Source organism: Thamnophis elegans, chromosome 4, assembly GCF_009769535.1.
Source record: "Thamnophis elegans isolate rThaEle1 chromosome 4, rThaEle1.pri, whole genome shotgun sequence".
Classification (NCBI taxonomy): domain Eukaryota; kingdom Metazoa; phylum Chordata; class Lepidosauria; order Squamata; family Colubridae; genus Thamnophis; species Thamnophis elegans.
This window is the reverse complement of record NC_045544.1, coordinates 50293486-50304532: the sequence shown is the minus strand read 5'-3', so window position 1 is coordinate 50304532 and position 11047 is coordinate 50293486. Positions and strand designations below refer to the sequence as shown.

The 11047-nt window shown below is 37.1% G+C and overlaps 1 long non-coding RNA gene across 1 annotated transcript; it reads right to left on the bottom strand.

The window, feature by feature from the left end:
- Nucleotides 1–1396: 1396 nt before the first annotated feature.
- On the bottom strand, nt 1397–10290 carry LOC116507153. The gene is made up of 3 exons (XR_004255163.1): nt 10097–10290; nt 5895–6050; nt 1397–1577 (listed from the first exon to the last, which is right to left on the bottom strand). It is a non-coding gene; the product is annotated as an uncharacterized LOC116507153 (long non-coding RNA).
- Nucleotides 10291–11047: the final 757 nt, after the last annotated feature.

Sequence of the window (11047 nt, the reverse complement as noted above, 5' to 3'; positions counted from 1 at the left end):
CAAGATGAATATGGTTATATCTTTGCCCTCAGCTTTCCAAATGCATCGCTAAGCAATCAAAACTCATCAGATAGAGTGACAGCTTTTTATAGAATTACAATAATTTGTCCTACTATTGCCAATACTTTATAGTGTTGGAATCACAATGAACTGTGATTAAAAGTTACCGTATGTTGAGATACACCCATTCATTTTCCAAACGGTCTTCAAATACATTTGTCCTTGAATTATTTTAAGGCTGCTTTAACATAAAAAGCCATCTAGTAATTGCTTTAACACAAAAGCCGTCTTGTAATTACTTTCAACATAAAAACATTCAGAACCAACATTGAGCACATTCTAAATTACTCATTCATTTAAGGCCATCTAGGAATGTGAAATTCAGATTTGCTGTGGCATTTGAATGAATTTCAGCAACTGTAACTTTAAACTTCACCCAGTTAGGGGTAAAAGGAAGCAATGAACTGAGTAATCCATAGAGGTTAATTGATAGAGGGGTAACTGCATTATAATCATGCATCTTCAAAATAAATAATTTGCTCAGAAACAAATACAAAAGAAACTGATTGAATGAAAATGAACCAGATGAAGGCATTTAAAGCTGTTCTTCTAGTTTTGTTAGTATGAACTTACCCATACTTATTATAAAGAGCAAGAAAATTCATTATTTTTTTCCTTTCTCTTTCTTTTGCAAGCATGGCCCAAAATTGGTCAATCTTCCAATGATGCAGAGCAAGGGTTGTTTTTTTCCAACTGAAGTGAATGGCAACGTGTGTGAGAGACAGAGAAAAGAACAACACCCAAATCTGTTGAGAAAAAGTAAGACATCCCTGCACAGTTTTCTTCCTACTGCCAATCCAACATACTGCAATCATTCTTTCTTCATAAACAGATATAAGGAGGTAACTCATAGCAACACACTGGTCAAAAACTGCCTCTTATTTCCTTCTGATTAGACAAGAAGAAAAGCAGGGCAAGTTGGTTGGTTAGGAAGTTGCCATTCAGGGAGGTCTCAATTTATGATTGTTCTGGTAGATACGTAAGGCATCAGCACTGGATTTGTTGCAAGGCTAATCATGCATATAAACAATTTCTCCAATAGACAAAAAGATTGATGGGTGCTTCTTTGATGCAACTATAAACAGCGTTATCAATCCAATAATAAAACATCTGCTCTCTGTTCATTTTCAGGAGACAGGTACTCAATTTCAACAACTTACTTCTCTTTCAGCAGATATTTAATGACCATCCTTTAAATATTTATCTTGTGCTGACAAGTTTTATCTTCTGCATTAATCTTGTAGTTATCCTTTAGTAAGATTAAGCATGCCGAACGTGGATTTTACCATTTTAAGTCTAAAAAAGTCATTCTAGAATTAGCCATCTCTTACCTCAATTGTTCTTCAGTTCCCTTCCAGGACCACTGACTGGAGTAGTGGTTCCCGTTGCAATGCATCTGCAAGGACATTAACTGTAGCTTCTGCTTCTTGTATCCACTTGAGGAACTTTTCAAGGTCTCTGAACAAGGCATGTACTGTCTTAGGTCAGCCTCCAAACGATTCTGCCTATTGCAAGTTCTATAGAAGGGAAGGAAAAAATCAGTGACTACAGGAAAGTGAGAACAAAATAACCCTTTGGGTGACTCAGCACATTTTGCATGCATTTGTTATATGATATGTACAGCTTTAGGACCTCCTGCTATACTCTTTAGTATTAAAACATATGCCATAATTGTACTATATTTCATACTAAAACAATCATATGAAAATGTATGAAATTACATAATTCCTCTTCTTGCTATGAACAAGGTATGGAACTGCCAGTATGAGGAACAGAACAGCACACCACCTGTCGGAGGTAAATGGGTAATGAAAAGCTTCTCACACAATGAATGCAAACAATTCTTTGAACTTGCATATACATTAAAATAAAAAGGACATGATGGCTCAGTAGCTAAGGACACTGAGCTTGTCGATCAGAAGTTGGCATTTCAGTTGTTCAAATCCCTAGCGCCACATAACGGATGTGAGCGCCCATTACTTGTCCCAACTTCTGCCAACCTAGCAGTTTGAAAGCACATAAAAATGCAAGGAGAAAAATAGGGATCACTTTGGTGGGAAGGTAACAGTGCTCTATGCACCTTGGCATTTAGTCATGCCGGCACATGACCACAGAGACGTCTTCAGATAGTGCTGGCTCTTCGGTTTTGAAACAGAGATGAGCCCCATCCCCTAGGGCCAAAATGACTAGCACGCATGTATGGGGGAATCTTTACCTTTTTATACATTCAAATCACAAAGTTGATGAAGTGTGTCACTTAACTTTTTTATTTTATAACTTACCTGAGCAACTGATATTGTTTGTTTGTTATTCACACAAAAGGGACAACATTTAAAATCTGTCAGTGGAGCTTAAAGAACATTAACATGTAACACCAGCTCTGTGAGCTGCATTGGCTGCCAGTGTGTTTGTGGGTGCCAATTTAAGGATGGTCGTTAGCACCTTAAATCTTCATGGCTTGGGGTCAGATATATATTCTAAGGCAGTGGTCCCCAACCTTTTTATCGCCACGGACCAGTCAGCCTTTGATAATTTTACCGTGGGCCGCTGAGCGCGCGCAGGGGTGGCGGGCATTGTTCGCGGCGGACACTATGATTGTGTACCTGCGTGGGGATCTCTTCCATGGAGCCTTTGCGCACGGCCCAGGAGCTTTTTGCGCACGGCCCAGGAGCCTTTGCGCTGCCAGCGATCATGTCCCCCCAGCCGCTGCCGCGCTCATGGCCCCCGGCAGCTGCAGCGATCCTGGCACCCGGCCGCTGCAGCGATCATGGCCCCCGGCCACTGTTGCGGCCCTAGTGCCAGGTATACTCCACGGCCAGCACCGGCTCCGCGGACCGGGGGGTTGGGGACCACTGTTCTAAGGGATGTCTTCTACCCATCATTTCTATCTGCCCAATTCAATCCAGCACCCGTTCAGCCAAGGAATGTTGCCGGGCCCCTAACCCTTCAGAGATCAGGATTACACCCAGTTTTGCTGGCCTTTATAGGCTATGAAGCTGGGTTGTGTGGGCTGGCTCTAGGGCCCTCACGAATATTAAGGGCCCCATTTCTTGACTGTACAGTAGTTCTCGAGTTTGTTTAGTGGCTATTCAAAGTTATAACAGCACTGGAAAAGTGTGACCTTACGGACGTTTTCCAGACTTGAACCATTTGCATCATCCCATGGTCACTGATCAAACTTATGGCAATTGATTCATTTATGATGATTGCAGTGTCTGGGAGTTGCAGGTCATGTGATCACCTTTTGCGACCTTCTAACAAGCCAAGCCAGATACACTTAACAACTGTGTAACATGTTACTCAGTTAAAACTGCGGATTCACTTGACAACTGTGGCAAGAAAGGTCATAAAATGTGGCAAAACTCACTTTACAAATGTCTCACTTAACAACATAAACTTTGGGCTCAATTGTTGTCATAAGATGAGGATTACCTGTATTAACACCCATAGTATCTGTTCTATTTGATGCCATAGATATATTTATTCCATATTGTTTCAGTTGTTTCAATTGTTTTTAATTTGTTTTATGTTCTATGATGTACACTGCCCAGAGTCATTTGTTGAAAAAGGCATCTATCTATCTATACTATCTATCTATCTATCTATCTATCTATCTATCTATCTATCTATCTATCTATTTATTTCTACACTATCCCTTCACCTGAATAACTCTAAGCAGTTTACAATTAAAACTAGCTAAGCAGCTCAACCTTAGTTCTCCAGGGACTATATTTAGGAAATAAAAGAGCCCTAAATCCACCCATCTTTTAATCCATAACTAAGATTTTATAGATCAATAAATATAAAAATCACTGGAAGTTGCGTGTCATATGTCATCGTGACCCAATTATAGATGAGTAACAGAATATTTCTCCAACTCCAATTCTCCAATATACACGGGATTATTTCTTACAACTGTTAATTTTTTTTTTACAGATTTTTGATATAATCTATTTGTAAGGATGTGAGATTGAGTTTTAATTAAAATTTCAGAACTGGAAGCATCCACATCAATGTTTAAAGCACCTGCATTTAATTCCAGAAGGACAAATTTCTTTGTATATTTTCAGTTTTACAGAACTGTTTTATTTCTTCTTCTATCTCTCCAATAATGAAAAATTTCTTTATGTAATTTACAACCCGCAAATAGGAATGCTTCATGACATTGTTTTTTTTAAAGTGAAATGTTGTAATGAAACCTAAGTAGTACACTATAGCAGTGAAAAGATCTAAAACATTAAGCATTTTAACATATGAAAGGCTAAATTACCTGAAGAAGATGGTTTTTCACTTGATACTGAAAATATAATATATGCTAGGGATATCAACTGCAGAAGCTATTTCATAACTGACATACCATCAATGAAAAGTTCCCCTTAGCAGAATCGCCTTCAATTCAAGTGAAATTAGGACCAAATCATTATTGCTTTAGATCTGGAAGTGGAAGTGACAGTCTTTTCACTGACTGCGGGGGGAGGGGGAAGAAACACGAACCCTGTATCTGTCTATTAATGTCAATTTGGTAGACTATCATCTTTTAAAGGATGTTTTGGAAACAGAGTCTGCTACATCTATTTACAAGTCTAGCAAAAGCTCTGTCACAAAATATATTTGGTCAGCTTCTCTTATATCTTTGGGCAAGCCTGTCTTATCTTAAATTAAATATATAGTACTTAACCTCCCTATCCCATTTTAATGCACTGGATTTTCCTTCCCTTTTCCTCAACTACTGAACATAGGTTCGGGTGTATGGATCTAGGTGCATATATTATGAGAGTAGTCTACTTATCCAAAAGATAGAATGATACTACATGGGGGAGCTTTTGCGAGTCATAGAGGAAATAACTGGCCAGAGAATTAATTTCAGCAGCGGACCTTGCCTTCTTCTTTGTTGTGATATATTATTATATCAACCAAAGTTTTAAATTACATGAGCCAGTTGTATTATCTCCAGGTGCGCAGTAATACAGCTTTTAAATTTAATACATACAGTATGTCACAGAAGTTGAGTACACTCCCTCACATTTTGTACATAATTTAAGTGGATCTTTTCATATGATAACCACTGAAGAAATGACACTTGGCTACAAAGTAAAGTAGTGAGTATACAGCTTGTATAACAGTGTAAATGTGCTGCCCCCTCAAAATAACGCAACACACAGCCATTAATGTCTAAAACTCTGTATATGCCTCTTCAGAAGAAGATTGTGTAAACTAATATTAGAGTCTAAGAGTTACAGATAGTCTTCAACTTATAACAGTTGTTTACTGACCATCCAAAGTTACAAAGGCACTGAAAAAAGTGGCTTATGACCCTTTTTCACAGTACAACCTTTTTAGCATCCCTATGATCATGTGATCAAAATCAGATGCTTGGCAACTGGTTCATATTTATGACTGTTGCTGTTCCCAAGATCATGTGATCAATCACCTGTTACACCCTTTTCCAAGCAAAGTCAATGGGGAAGCCAGATTTACTTAACAACCATGTACCAATTTATTAACTGCAGTGATTCACTTAATAACTGAAGCAAGAAAGATTGTAAAATGGGGGAAATTCACTTAAATATTTTCACTAACAACATAAATTTTGGGCTCAATTGCGGTCGTAAGTCAAGGATTACCTGTATGATAGTCAGAAGACAATCGGCTCCCTTTCTTGTTACAGCTATAAAAATGTGACACTTCTGATTTAATAAGAATATTATTCTTTAATAAGAAAGAAAACAGTCCCCAATTTAAATCATATGTTGTATCCAGTAACATAATTTCTATTCTTCACATCTTAGAATGTGGAGGTGATGTGCACTTATGTATAATTTAGACATACATACCTGTGTTTCAGGTTAATCCATGAGGTATTCAAGTGATTTCATAATTTCCTTCACATTTCTTGTGTCATCACCACTGTACTCTTGAAGAAGCTTACTTGACAGCTCATTAAATGAAATCATCTCGGCATCTCCTTTATCTAGGTCTTGCATTAATATCTAAAAATAAATACCTAGTAGTCAAATATCTAATCAGTCAGTTGTTGCTTTTTTTATGAAGTTGAATCAGCAATGGGGACTGGGGATTATGTTCCTAGTGATTTAATCCAGGGGACTGCTGAATGCTTTTCACCATTTTGCAACCAGGGAACAATATCTATATCAACATTTCTATTAAGCAAAGCAAACTGTTGCAATAAATAGTATGAATGAAACTTTAGGTCATATTCATTTTTCCCATTGAACATTATTTTTACCGGTTGTTTTTCTAGAAAGCTAATTCTTACATTTTAGTAGAGGAGAGATTACCAACGTGGAGGCTGAAATATCTGCCTTATATTGAACATTTTCATTAAATAACTGGGACTGAAGGCAAAAGGGGAGCGCAAACTGAGAAATGGGTTATGAGCAAAACCTCACTCAACAGAGTGTATTAAGAAACAGCAGAACAAAGGGGAAGATAACAAAGTAGAAAGCAGGCTGAAGATTCAGCAACACGTACAATAGTATGATTTGTACCAATGTGCCAAACTCTTCTTGTGCTTTTTAGAAAAGCTACAGAAAATGAAAGCAGAAAAACTGCATTAAATTGAGTTTGCAGCCCTTGAGGGCATTTAGAGAAGATTGATACTCCGAGATCATTCCTATGTTGTGTCCCAAGCTATGTCAGGGATGTTAAATTTGACTTCATTGAGGGATGCATCAAGGTGTGTTTGATCTCGAGGAGTGGGGGGTGGCCATAGTGGGGTGGCCAGCTTCAATGTCACTCGTCTGATCAAATGCCACTTTTGCTAGTAGTTTGTTTTGCTAGCACTCTGCCAGTGAAAATGGCGTTCATGAGAGCCGTGCACAGACCTGAAGAGCTCTGTTTTTCGTTGGCAGAGGCACCGCGGGCTTGTCCTTTGCTGTTTCCTGGACAGGCCCGTTGGCCAGATCTGAGGCCTGAGTTTGACACCCCCTGACCTATGCCAATTTATGCTTTTCTGGAGTTCTCTAAGTGCAACTTTTCCAACCTATGATGTGAGGGCGGAGCACAGTTATTTCCTAGAGTGAGTGAGTGAGTGTGAATGTGTTGTGTGTGTAAACATGTGTGTGCATGTGTGTGTATAACATATGTGTGTATACACCATGGTGTGTAACTTTTTTGTGCATGTGTAAACATGCATGCATGCAGGTAGGATAAATGCCCAAAGAAAAAATATTGATAAGGGTACATGATCAAAATTTTGGGAGACCGCTGATCTAAAACAAAAGCCCTCCACAGAATGCACATGCTGCAAAAACTGGATTTATGTTTAAATCTTTTTGCAGAGCATCTGCTGCCATCACTAAAATCACATTACAACTTATCAAGGGAGAAAAAAAACATTCTGACTTGGAAAGGTGCTGCTAAAGTGGCTTGCAACTGAAGATAGCAAGGAGAAGATAAAGGGGTTATTTAAAAGGGGATATACAGCAATCTTTAAATGCTTCTCTTGAGGCTTTTCTTTATGTATAAGTTATGAACAATCTGATATTTGTCAGATATTTCCTTCCCAGACTTAAAGTAACAGAGCCTGCTTTCCAATATATAGGTAATGGTTAACTTACAAAGAAAGCTTATTTTATTACTTTTGAAATAGTAACTTATTGTCTTTATTTAGTCTCTCATAACTAAAATCTAGAGACATCAAATAAAAGAGATAAAGGCTGTATAAATCATTTATTTTCTAAATAAAGAAGAAATACAATGCTGGTGAATCCTTATGTATTATATGTATAAGAATAAATAGAATATAAGTTTATAATAAGGAATTGTTTTTATTCTTGACTCCTTTATTTTCCTTATAAGATTATTGATATATTATGTTTCAATAGTTATTTAAGGCTCAATTTTTACATTGGAAAATATAATACTTTACTATCAATGGAACAATCAAGCATTAATCTGGAATGATAAATACAGATAAATATTAGCAGAAACAAAATATTGTTGCTTTCCAAATATATGGAGTCTATCAAAATAGTAAAGAAAATATTTTATTAATTCCCCAGATTAAATATTCTTCCATATTCTAGTGGCTTTTTTGGGGGGGAAATTATTTAGATTTTGGTAAGTCTGTAAGCTTTTAAGAATGCATCTTTAAAAAAAATAAAGATAAGACATATGAATATACTATATCTCTTATATGATGTCAAGATGATTGTTTATTCCTTGGAAACTATAGGAATGACAAATTTAGAAACAAAACCAAAGAAAACTAGGTTTGTATTCTTGTATATAATGGCAGGTAACAATACCAAAAGATGAACTCAAGGCAGTGAATATACTTAAACCGCCTTCCTCCTTTTCCCCCCACAACAATAACCCTGCAAGGAAGGTGTGTTCGGTTGAGAGTGAATGACTGGCACAGAGTCACCCACCTCACTTTTGTGCCTAAGGTATGACTAGAATTCGCACTCTCCTGGTTTTTAGCCTAGTGGCTAAAATAATGCTTCTATCATAATTATCACCAGTCTCTAAGAATTATTTTGTAGATTCTGGGATAGGCATTTACCGTATTTTTGAGTATAAGATGCACTCCCCCCCCCAAAGAAGGTTGAAATTTTGGGTGCGTTTTATACTCCGAATGTAGCTTTTTTGAAGCTTTTTTTCAGTCCTAATGAAGTGCTAATGAGTGAAGCAATCTTCCGTGCTTTGCCTGCTTTTCTCATTGCTGCTCCCTCCAAAGATCAGCTGTTTTTAGAAGCTGTTTTTTATTCCCAACCAGGGATAAAAAGCGTGCACGCTCAAAACCAGCAAACCTATGTGCTGAAGCTGATCAGACTAAAGCCAGATGAATACCTGGTAGGCAGAATTTTTTTCCTATTTTCCTCCCCCAAAACTAAGGTGGGTCTTATATGGTATATATGGTATATTCCTATTTCTTTGAACCATAATTTAACAGAATCCTCCAATGTGTTCCCTCTTGTATACTGGCAATATACATATGGATGAAATATTCTATGTGTATTCATTATTAACAAACTAATCTCTTATATTGTTTCAGGAATCTAGTATCACTAATAGATTACTGAAAGGATACTGAAATATAACAATTGGCTTTTTCTTTTTTTCCTGAGAGGATAAAGGTTGTCAAACATATTAAGAAAAACCGATGCTTCTGTTTGAGCCCAGGATATAGCTGACCTTGTAAAGATTCAGAAAATGGTTTAATTTTGTAACTTAGATTAAGAGTCCTATCCAAGACAATGGGTGCTTTACAAAGAAACTCAATCCTCCAGACAAATAAACTCTGGTGCTAGCAAAGAAGCAGACGATTCTCAACCTCTCAAAGATGGAGAAGTTAGTAGAGGAGAGGTCAGTAAGAGGGTTAGGATAAAAAATGTTTAAGACCTGCAAGGTAACCTTGAACTAAATCAATGACATTTTTGCAACAAAGGGCCCACAGAATAGGCAATGCCTCATTCAACTATAGGTATTGGATTTTAGATAACCATTTATGTCTCTGGATACTAGGAAAGGAACCTGTTCCATCTAAACAGTAAAAAGCAATCTTCAAAGTTCCAGCTGGTAAAGGGTTGGTAACATTGGTCTGTTTTTCCCCATCAAGGTTCTGAATTGAGAATGTATAGATTTACCTCAGGGATGGATGAGATTATTGTCAGGTAAGCACTGGCAGCAGTAATATATCTGTGGAAAAATTCATTTTAATCTAATTAGAAGACACATGCACCCCTCCTTAATTTTCAGCAGAAGGTCATGACACCACAATCACTCTCTCCCTGCCCTCCCCCAGCTCTCCTTGGCAGGTCCCCAAATTTTGTGCCTGCTTTATTTTTTTAAACTAAAATGGAAAGATCTGAATGGTATCTAAGAAAGCCTCCAGACATGAAGCATAGAAATCCTGCTGCCTTGGCTTTTCGTTAAAACTCTTCAATTTGCAGGTATATCAGAAGGAGCTGTATCACATTATCCGTCTTAATGAATTAACTTTATGGCAGGAATAAGACATAAACTGAATCTATGAACCACAGTTCTGCATCTTAGAAAGCATTGAACTCACTTTGTTTTCTGAAATTGTTGGTAAGCTTTTCTTTAGAAGACTGTAAGAGAGCAGGAGATGGATCTCATATTGTCCAATTAGCTTCTCCATTTCTGCTCTGTTCATCCCATCTTCATGGTGTCAGTAAGCATGCATTTCAGCTGATGATGACGTAATTCAACCCCATGCTGAGTGCCATCCACTGGTTTTAACTTTCTCCACTGAAAACAGACAGAAAATAACTCTAGTCCCATGAAAAGACATTTGAAAATATGCAATCATCTTATTTTTCTACCACTCAACTAACATTTTTTTTAAAAAATCACTCAAACCAACAATTGGGTCCCAAATTTTACTATTATAGATCCCATAATTCTGGAAAGGGGAGGGGTCAAATTTACTTCATAACACACACCCACCCACAAATACACAATCTGCCTTTCTTAATTTGACAATATTATATTGGCTGACAATGTTATATTGATTAAATTAGTATCTTTGATACCAAACTATCCTTCGCAAAGTATCTCTTATTCCAACTGCTTTTTCCTCATTTTTATTATTAAAGGCATTTGCTTTTATATAAAAATAGAAAATTAGACAAAAATTGTACATAAAACTGGATCTAACATTGTTTAATCTTGTGCTTTCCCAATATCTTCAACAACATACCCATCTAATACATCTTTTTAAAAACTTACATCTCCAACTTCAGTTTGTTAGTCTTTATAAAACCGATGAAATCCAAAGATGTGAATATAAGTAGCCAATGTCAAGCAACACCCTAAGCAAGATCCTTTGCTATATTCTAATATAGGGAACTTTAAGACTTGTGGATTTCGATACAAAGAATTTCCCAGCCAGCATATATGGATGCAGCATTCTGGGAAGTAAAGTCCCACAAGACTTAAAGTTGCCAAACGTGGAGACTCCTGCTATAGATCTTCATTCTCATTTCTTCCTTTTGCCTAT